Raw genomic sequence first — 10,560 nt, 5'->3', positions numbered from 1 at the left:
CTATCTCAGTGGAGCCACGTCTATGCTCCCCACAAAAGAAACTTTGGCGCTTAGATGGGAGAAACATGCCTGACCTTCAGGGGTGGGAACAGGGGGCGTGATAAGCCACTGCTCCAGGAAGCGCTGGAACATGGGCTGTGGCAGCAGCTGTGAAATCTCAGAGCTCTGGTCTTGCTGAAGGGCACAGGTCCTGCTGAAGGGCACTCTGTTTTGCTGTAGAGATGGCAAGGGGGCCTCTGCGATCCTCCCCTGCTACCTCCCCAAGTTGCTCAGATTATCTGTGGACCATCACAGTCCGATGCCCTCCACTGGGCTGCAAGCAGGTCAGAGGCTGAGTCTTACTGACTGCATTCATCACCAGATACCCCTGCCACAACTCCCCTCCCCCCAGTCTCCTCCCAGCACCCTATCCCACTCCCCTGGACCAGCAGGCAGAGAACTGAAGAATTTGTAGGATGATCTAGCCCACATAGCAGGGAGATGGAAGCACAAAAGGGCAGATAGGATGGTGCAGGCCCCTGCAGGCTTGGCCCAGATCTGCAAGCTGGGTATAGCCTGTGACCGTTGTGGGCACTGGGAATTCTGGATAGTGGTGGCTCCACCCACCAAGGGACAAGGAGGTTATGGCTCCCGGGAAGAGCGATGCCTATGGTGGCAGTGCCGATGGGGGTGGGCGGTCATCATAGCCAGAAAAAATCAGTGCTCAGCATCACGGTGTGAAAGAGAACACCAGGGACCGGTACCTGAGACAGCATCTACGCTGGGGGAATGTGTGCTGAGCAGCTCGGATTGGCTGTTAGGCAGCAGTTTGGGCCAGCACAGAACAGATTAGGATCTGAAAGCTCTGTTTGCTTATGACCCAGGGGCTTCCCTGGTGGCTCAGATGGTAAAGTGTCTGCCTGCAATGAGGGAGACCCAGGTTCGATCCCAGGGTCAGGAATATCCCCTGGAGAAGGAAATGGCAACCCACTCCAGTACTCTTGCCTGGAAAGTTCCATGGACGGAGGAACCTGGTAGGCTACAGTCCTTGGGGTCTCAAAGAGTTGGACACAACTGAACGACTTTATTTTCTTTCTTTCTCAGGGGCTCCTGCTTTGTAGGATCTGTTCTGGATATATGGTTTAGAGACCTTAGGGTCTATTTTATATCAGCCAGATTAAAGGTTATCAAGTAGTCCTGGCAAACAGAATGATTTATTCTTTAAAAAAAAGAGCATTTACTGAAGCTGATTAATCTTTGAAAGCCTGCTCTCATCCTTCATTTTCACAAAATTTAAATGAGGGGTTTCGATGGTCAATGTCGTATACACATACAGACTTAGTGTTTGTTGAGTAAATCTGCAAACACACGTAGAAATCAGGTCGATTCAACAGATATCTGCTAGATGGTTGTAAGTGCCTTTATGAGGATTAGAGTCTCGATTAGAGTCTAGTGGCTTAATTTTCTCCCTGTGACAGTAAGAAATACATTTTATGTTGTGGCCACACACACACACAAGTGGGAATAAAAAGTTTCACCAATTTTTATCTTACTTGATGATGAAATGCATCCTGCTGTTTTCTATCTTGCTTTCTTCTATCCTGCTTCTTTCTATAAAAGCTGATTAAGACCCACTGAACTGATTTCATGACCTGTTAATGAGTCACAATCTGCAGGTTAAAAACACTGGTTGATATAAGAAGTCAGTGAATTTTAAATTTCATCCATATTTAGCTAAAAGCTGAGGGAACGAATTCAGAAGCTGGAGATCACAAGTAGATCCCGGCTCACTTGCTAGTGCTGTGTACTGTTGTATGTCAGGAGAGCCAAGTGACTGGAGGGAAAAAAGTGAGTGATTTCCCATTGACCTTGAAGGAAACTGGAAATTCAAATTTTCCCTTTGGCTATCTTTCTATAAACCAGAGATCGTCAAGATAGGCAATGAAAAATGAATCTGTCATCACTGAAAACACAAAGAGTTTCCCCAACTAATAAGACTTTATTAAAGAGCTTATGACAGGGATTTCCCTGATGATCCTGTGGTTAAGAGGGCTGGATCAGTACAGGAGGCCCAGGTTTGATCCCTGGTTAGGGAACAAGATCTCTCATGCTTCAACTAAAAAATCCTGTGTGCTTCAACTAAGACACGATACAACCAAAACAAAAAAAAAGGACTTTTGACATATGCCATTGTTAATTAAGGGAAGGCGCATCTGAGGAGTCCTTGAAGATACAATCCATTCAGAAAATGCTAGTTCTGGAAAAGGTCTCTGAGGTTAATGACTCAGATTCTTAAATTCTGACTCTATTTCATCAGGAACTGATGACTCTGGCCTTTCTGTCCTCCACCCTTATAATTCTCTGGTAGACGTATGATACCCAATTTCTTATTGGCTTATAAATCTGTCTCTTCTACATTATAAACTGCTTGTAGACCAAAAACATGGTTTCTTCTCCATTTTTATATTCCCAGAATGAGACACAAAATAAGAGCTTTGTCAATATGTTTCTAGAAAGATTAAATGATACTGGTTCAAACTGGTTTGAACGGTATTAATAGGAAAAGTACAGACAGTTAACTTATCCAGGAAAAATAAAAGCCACAAAAAAGAAAAAGTAAACTTTATGAAAATGATTTTATTTATTTAAAACAACTTATCAAGTATAGCTGATTTCCAATGTTGTGTTAATTTTTGCTATAGAGCAAAATGGTTCAATTATTTATATATATAGATCTCCTTTTTCTATTCTTTTCCATTACGGTTTATCACACAGTATTGAATATAGTTCCCTGTGCTCTATAGTAGGACCTTGTTGTTTATCCATCCTGTATATAATAGTTTGCATCTACTAATCCCAAACTCCTAATCCTTCCCTTCCCATCCCACGTCCCCCTTGGCAATCACAAATTTGTTCTCTTTATCTGTGAGTCTGCTTCCGTTTCACAGATATGTTTGGTAGTTATAGTTTTAATTTTTTGAGGACCCTCCATACTTTTTGGAAGCCCTAAAGTCAAAATTTTCAAGTAGATAAAAATAGACAATTCTTCATTCCTATTTCCTTTAAAATTTCCAATTAACTAATTTAAAAATCTCCTTGATTTCAGAAACACATATACGGAGGAGTGTGAGTCTCCCTTTATTTACCCTCCGGCTACAAAGTTCCCACGTTTCAGAGCACGTCTCCTGCATGTGCCCTGGGGCTTCCGCATTTGGAACCGCTCCTGGTTGACAAAACCTATACTGATGGCAGTTGTAAAGTCATTGTGGATTAGAGACACCCTGCTCTGTTCTACATTCAGCAAGTGGTGCTGCTTTTGAGTTTTGCGTCTCTAAGGTGGAAGAGGATTGATGCCTGGATGGGGAGGGAGGAAGGAGGAAACACAGACCATAGAAAGCGTTAGCTAAGATCTTCCAAGAAAGATAGGCGTTCCCATTCAGTATTCTGAATTTGCCGGCCTGAACTATATTAGCAAAATTAAACTGCATTATATGGTCACCGCATGAAGACAAACATCTCCTCCGGCAGGCCCTTGGTGTACGGCAACAGCAAGAAGAGGGAAGGACTACTCTTGAGGCCAGTGATTGGGCAGATTCAGGATGGATTTCACAAAAGCTCAGGTGGGACTGTGATAGATCAAATGCCCCTGGATAGAGCGAATGCCATTAGTAAAAACTATGCCAAGGGCCCCAGCCCACTAACTCCTCCCAGGACATCATCTCTTTTTTTAAACTTTTTATTTTATATTGGAGTACAGCTGATTAATAATGTGACAGTTTCAGGTGGACAGCAAAGGGACTCAGCCCTACATATGCATGTGTCCTTTATTCCCCAAACTCCCCTCCCATTCAGGCTGCCATATAACATTCAGCAGAGTTCCCTCTGCTATATAGTAGGTCTACGGTCGCTATCCACTTTAAACATAGCACATGAAGGGCACCATCTTGAGAAGCACTTTAGCTCATGTGCTTAGATGACCATCTGTGCATGTGTGTGGTGTTTCCTACAATAAGGGAGTGGTGTGCCTTAGCAATACATAGAAAACGCTGCTTACAAAATTGGCTGCATCCAGTTCTCTTCCACAACACATTATCATCACCAGGAAAGAGAAGATCTTGTGATTGTTGCCCAATTTGAAGAGGGTCACCAGGGTGATTCTTTATTAGAAGCCATTCAATAGTAGCCCCTAGACCTTCACCCAGTAGCCATCTCTTACACCATAAATAGAAAGCCTATTTTGTCCTAACCAATTTACTCCCTCCCTGCCACACAGAGGAAATTAGTGCTGAACAAAATGTTCATTTACTTAATCTGTTGTTGCATTTATTTAGCTGCTAGGGAAAAAAAAAAAAACACATTTTTTTCTTTTCTAGCAAGCTAACTTCTTAAAATTCCTTTCTTGCTTCTGTAGAATTAAATTCAAGTGCTGGGAATGCCTTAGATCAATGTTTGCTTTCGTTAAAGCAAAAAGAAACCCTAAAAATGTGCTGAAGATTGTAAAGAATCAGATAAATAAAGGAGTCATTTGCTAAAACTCTGGTTTATAGGACTGACTATTTGGGCTTCTCCGTAAATCCTTAGGGGAAGGCAATGGTACCCCATTCCAGTACTCTTGCCTGGAAAATCCCATGGAGAGAGGAGCCTGGAAGGCTGCAGTCCATGGGGTCGCTGAGGGTCTGACATGACTGAACGACTTCACTTTCACTTTTCACTTTCATGCATTGGAGAAGGAAATGGCAACCCACTCCAGTGTTCTTGCCTGGAGAATCCCAGGGACGGGGGAGCCTGGTGGGCTGCCGTCTATGGGGTTGCACAGAGTCAGATCCGACTGAAGTGACTTAGCAGCAGCTAAATCCTTATGTTGAAACTTAGTTCCCAGTGTGATGGTATTTGGAGGTGTGGCCTTTGCGAGGTGACTGGGTCAAGAGAGCAGAGCCCTCAGGAAAGGGGTTGGTGTGCTTAAGAAGGAGAGCTCAGAGAGAACTTGCTTCTGTGTGAAAACACAGCAAGAAGACAGCCAGCCGTCTGCCAACCAGGAGGCCAGCCCTCACCAGCCGCTGCTGCTGCTGGCACCTTGGGCTTCACTGCCTCCTGTGAACTGTGAGAACCGTGAGAAGTACAAGTGTCTGTCATTAAGCCACCTGGTCAGTGGTATCTGTTATAGCAGCCTGAGTGGACTAAGACACACACCTGTGGAAAGCAGTGCACTGGGTCCCGAAGGTTTGGAGTGAGGTCTGCAAAGACTGGAACACAAGCCTTGCTTTCCATGGGCACCTGACCCCAGGTTGCGGAGAGAGTTTCCTAGGTAATAATTTGGATACAAATAGGCTGCTGTTAGTCTTGCAATAACCTATAATGAAAAAAAATCTGAAAAAGAATATTCTTTTTCAGATTCTCTCTTTATATATATACTATACATATACTATATATATTGTCGTGTCCAACTCTCTGCGACTCTGTGGACAGTAGCCCACCAGGCTTCTCCGTCCATGGGATTCTCCAGGCAAGAATACTGGAGTGGGTTGCCATGCCCTCCTCCAGGGGATCTTCCCAACCCAGGGACTGAACCTGTCTCCCGTCTTCTGTCTTCTGCATTGGCAGTTTGGTTTCTTTACCACTAGCACCCCCTGGAAAGCCCATATATACAGTATAGAACTCAGATCTCGCAAGCTGTGGCATGGCCAAAATAAAAAAGAACCCCAAACAAACAAAACCCTATACTTCAATTAAAAATAATTTTTTTTGTCAGGGAAAATGAAAGACTTATTACTTACAACAAGACTGAAGCTGGGAAAGATTGAAGGCAAAAAGAGAAGGGGGTGGCAGAACATGAGATGGTTAGATAGCATCATCGACCCAATGGACATGAATGTGAACAAACTCCAGGAGATGGTGAAGGACAGGCAAGCGTGCGGTGCTGCAGTCCACGGGGGCACAGAGAGTCAGACACGACTGAGCAACTGAACAACAATAAGTAAGGAGAAGACCAGGGGTCTCTCCCAAGGCAGTGTCTCCAAAACAATTAAAATTATTTTTTTAAAAGTTGGCTGGTGATAAAGGCCATTGCAGGAATGCAAATGAGTGGGGAGAAACTGACCAGGCTCTTAGGCCTGGGAAGGACGTTCAAGGTGGGGATTGAACAAGGCCTGGAAGAAGTGGTTCAACAAAGGATGGTTACTGGGAGGGTAACCTGGGCGTGACAAACAGACACCGAGTGTAGACGCTTGGGGGGAGTGACTGAGATAAGCATGGGTGTGTCAGTGAACTGAGAGAAGGGCAGCGGACAGGAGGAAAGGCCACGTAGGGAGCTCAGGCAGCCAGGGGGTGCCCTCTGCCTTCGCTCACCCCTGGGAGTGAGCGGCTCCTAGAATTTTGTCCTACTGTGTAAGTTGGCCTTACTTCAGTCCTGGCCCGAAATGCACAGGAAAAAACATCCACACGGGCGTTGGATGGAAGAGCCCGTAGCCTGCCAGCCTGTGACCTCTTAGCGGGTGGGGATCATGTCTTTTTATTTATATATTTATCTTCATCTTCCCTATACCCTCGTGTTAAGCAGACAGTCTGGCACAGAGGAGACTCTCAATAAATGTTTATTGAGTGAACAAATATTTGTTTAATGACACAGTCGGGGGACACACAGGGCAAACGTGGTCAGCAAATAAATAGTGGGCTCTAAATAATGTCTCCAAACAGAAATTCAGCAAAGTAGAAAGAGTATTTGTTACATTAATGGGTTGAGGGAAGACCTTGCCCTGGAGTTCAGTATTCAAAACTTACTTTCCAATGCGTAGAATGTGTGTAACTTGTAATCAAAATTGAGGTCTGATACCCTTAACGCTGGAACAAATGGGTGATTCACGATACAAAACTCCAAAGTAGAAAAATGTTCTGTAAAAATTATTGCATTCAGTGTGCTCTCCTCCTACACCCTGGAGAGACTTTTAAAAGAAATACAAATCGTTCTTTCTTAAAAAAAAAAAAAAAGAAATGTCACTTCATTGTTAGAGTTGGGGTTGCTATGTTACTTAATGATATTCAATGTCACTTCTGCTCACCCAAGAACAATCATTCTTTTCCTTCTCTTTTTCTTTTTGGAATTATGTATCTGAAGCCTAAATAAATATTCATTTGGGAAGAGTGAACTCTTAGCACAAAATTTGTAATAATGAATTCAGGTTTGTTTTTTTTTTCCCCTTCTAAGAAAGTTTTAAATTCAAGGACAAATAGAGAGGAACAATTAGAATTCTCTTTTTTCCAGAGATCAAAGGGAGAAAGACAGCTCGTCTGATTCTTCTAGGCCCACTTTGTACTATAAAGTGAAATGACATACAATTATCGGCTTTCTACCAGGTCCCTTGGTTTTAAATGACAGGCAACTCAGGAAGTGCTGAATTTACACCCAACAAGAACTGAATTAATAAAGCGAGATTAATGATGCTCTTGTTCTATGATTAAAGGTATTTGTGGTCTAACAGATACATGAGTTTAGTCTGTGTTTTCAGAGGCACGAAGCGAGAGGTGAAAATGCCCTGCAAGAGGTGCAGAGGGTTCTGTCTTCCCTTTCCTCCACCAGCTTCCTACCCACGCCTGCTCCTCAGCCCCACTGCTACAAGAGACAACACAAATCACTGGAGGCAGAGGGGTACATCTATGCCCTTGACAAAGATAACCGGGGTGGAATGCTGAATTTTATCAAAAAACATTTACCACGTGAAGCAAATCAGTTAAGTAGATTGAATATGCCAAATTTAGATGGAGTTTGCATATTAGCTAAATCTTTGTACTGGGCTTTGTGCTCTTTTTTACTATGTATTTCTCAAGTTACCTTAAATATTTATAAATTGAACTTCTTTTACTAAAAAAAAATTTAACAACAATATTTACAAACTAAAAAAACCCATAGTTTATTTTTTACATGTATTCTATGGGAGGATGTGCACAGCAATTAAAAAAAGTTTCTTAGATATTTTTATGCTCAAAAGCGCAAGAATTAAAAAAGATCTGTAAGGACTTCCCTGGTGTTCCAGTGACGAAGACTCCAGCGCCCAGTGCTGGGGGCTCCGGTCACATCCCTGGTCAGGGAGTGAGGACTCACGGAGCTGCAGCTGAGGATCCCATGTATGCAACTAAGACCCAGTGTAGCCAAATAAATAAACAAACTTTTTAAAAAATAAATAAAAAATTTAAAGGACCTATAACTTTCTGTTCTGATTACCCCTGTTGATTTTTTTAAAATTGAAAGCAATAAATACATTTGGTAAGAAAAATTCAAACTACACATAAAGGTATACATTTGAACTAAAAGCTTCCTTCTTCCCCCAGTTACTCTCATCCAAAGAGACTCTGGTTAATGATTTCTTGAGTGTCTTGGAAGAAAAAAAGGGCTATATCAGATTTCTTTTAAAAATTTTATAACATTGAGATATAATATATTCTCCTCTGAACCTTGCTTTTTTTTTTACTTAGTAATATATCTTGAAGGGCAGAGACATTGAAAAGCAAAGACATTACTTTGCCAACAAAGATCCGTCTAGTCAAAGCTATGTCTTTTCCAGTGGTCATGTATGGATGTGAGAGTTGGACTGTGAAGAAGGCTGAGCGCCGAAGAATTAATGCGTTTGAACTGTGGTGTTGGAGAAGACTCTTGAGAGTTCCTTGGACTGCAAGGAGATCCAATCAGTCCATTCTGAAGGAGATCAGCCATGGGATTTCTTTGGAGGGAATGATGCTGAAGCTGAAACTCCAATACTTTGGCCACCTCACACATAGAACTGACTCATTGGAAAAGACCCTGATGCTGGGGAAGACTGAAGGTGGGAGGAGAAGGGGACGACAGAGGATGAGATGGTTGGATGGCATCGCCGACTCAATGGACATGAGTTTTAGTAAACTCCGAGAGTTGGTGATAGACAGGGAGGCCTGGTGTGCTGCAGTCCATGGGGTTGCAAAGGGTCAGACACGACTGATCGACTGAACTGAACTGATAAATCTCTTTTTTTCCTCTGTAAGGTTCCCTAGAATTCCATTATATAAATGTGCCCCAAATTTTTATTTAAACTGTTCCCTACTGATAGACATCGCAACAATCCTTTTGTTATTACAAAAACAATTTCTATCAACATTTTTTAACATATATCCTGATGTTGTTCTTTGCATGTATGTATAAGATAAGCAGGGTTAATGTGAGCTTCCAGGTGGCGCTAGTGGTAAAGAACCTTCCTGGTTTGATCCAAGGATCAGGAAGATCCCCTGGAGGAGGGCATAGCAACCCACTCCAGTATTCTTGCTTGGAGAATCCCCATGGACAGAGGAACCTGACAGGCTACAGTCCATGGAATCACAAAGAGTCGGACATGACTGAAGCCACCGAGCATGCGCGCAGGAAGGGCTACCGTATACAGCTGTATAGCTTGTACTCTACACAAAGTGATTCCTTTGTATGGGCACCAATCACTTTGTAGACATCATAACTTTAGTTTTTTAATTTTTCATTTTATTTAAAAATTTTTATTGGCATATAGTTGATTTACAAGGTTGTGTTAGTTTCAGGTGGATGTCACAACTGTAAATACTTATTATTATAATTTTCTGGCAGATAAACATAAAACGACTTGAGGAAGAAATTCTTTTTTTCTAATTTACAAAAAATCATCTCTTCCCTGGGTGAACAACGATCAACAGAATTGCTAAATCAAAGGGCACATGGGGGCTTCCCTGGTGGCTCAGTGGTAAAGAATCTGCCTGCCAGTACAGGGAAGAATCTCCCATGCCTCGGAGCAACTAAGACTGTGGGCCGTAACAGCTGAGCCTGCACTCTAGAGGCCGTGAGCTGCGACTACTGAAGCCCGCGTGCCCTAGGGCCCGTGCTCCGCAACAAGAGAAGCCACAGCAATGAGAAGCCCATGGACCGCTAACTAGGGAGTAGCCCCTGCTCCCCACAACTAGAGAAGGCCCGAGTGCAGCAGTGAAGACCCAGCACAGCCAAAAAAAAAAAGCTGGGCACATGGACTTTTAGTTGATATTGTCAACTTTCCCTCCCAAACTTAAGAGCTACCAAAAAAAAAAAAAATCCTAATGGGTGAAACTGGGTGATTTGCTCGTTACCTCCTTTTCCCTTCCTTCCAGGGGACCATCTAATGTATCGTTTCTCAAAGGAACAGAGACCAGTAGGAAAGAGAAGCAGCTGCTCTAGAACCTAAAGCCTACAGACTTGATTCCTAAACAGATGTGCGTTGATCAAATTGACTTCTTTTGTTCTTTTCTGGAGGGATTAAATGAACAATATCAGGAAAGGTGCAGGAATACTGTGATGGAGCTATGGTGGGAGGTCGGTGTTGTGGGATCAAAGATGGAGTTGTTGAAATGCATCTGTTGCGGCCTATTACAAACAGCGCTCTACTGCTGTAATTTTCTCCAGTCTCTCAAGGAAGGGTCAACCATCCCGGTCATAGCCTGGATCGCTTTCTTTCTGCCTTTTTTTTTTTTTTTTTTAATTTTTTACTCCATCCCATGACACGTGGGCTCTTCATTCCCCTGACCAGTATCACCAGTATTGAACTTGCAGCGGCAGGCAGAGTCTTA

Source organism: Ovis aries, chromosome 23, assembly GCF_016772045.2.
Source record: "Ovis aries strain OAR_USU_Benz2616 breed Rambouillet chromosome 23, ARS-UI_Ramb_v3.0, whole genome shotgun sequence".
NCBI classification, from domain to species: Eukaryota; Metazoa; Chordata; class Mammalia; order Artiodactyla; family Bovidae; genus Ovis; species Ovis aries.
The sequence above is the reverse complement of the archived record's forward strand: the minus strand, read 5'-3'. Positions refer to the sequence as shown.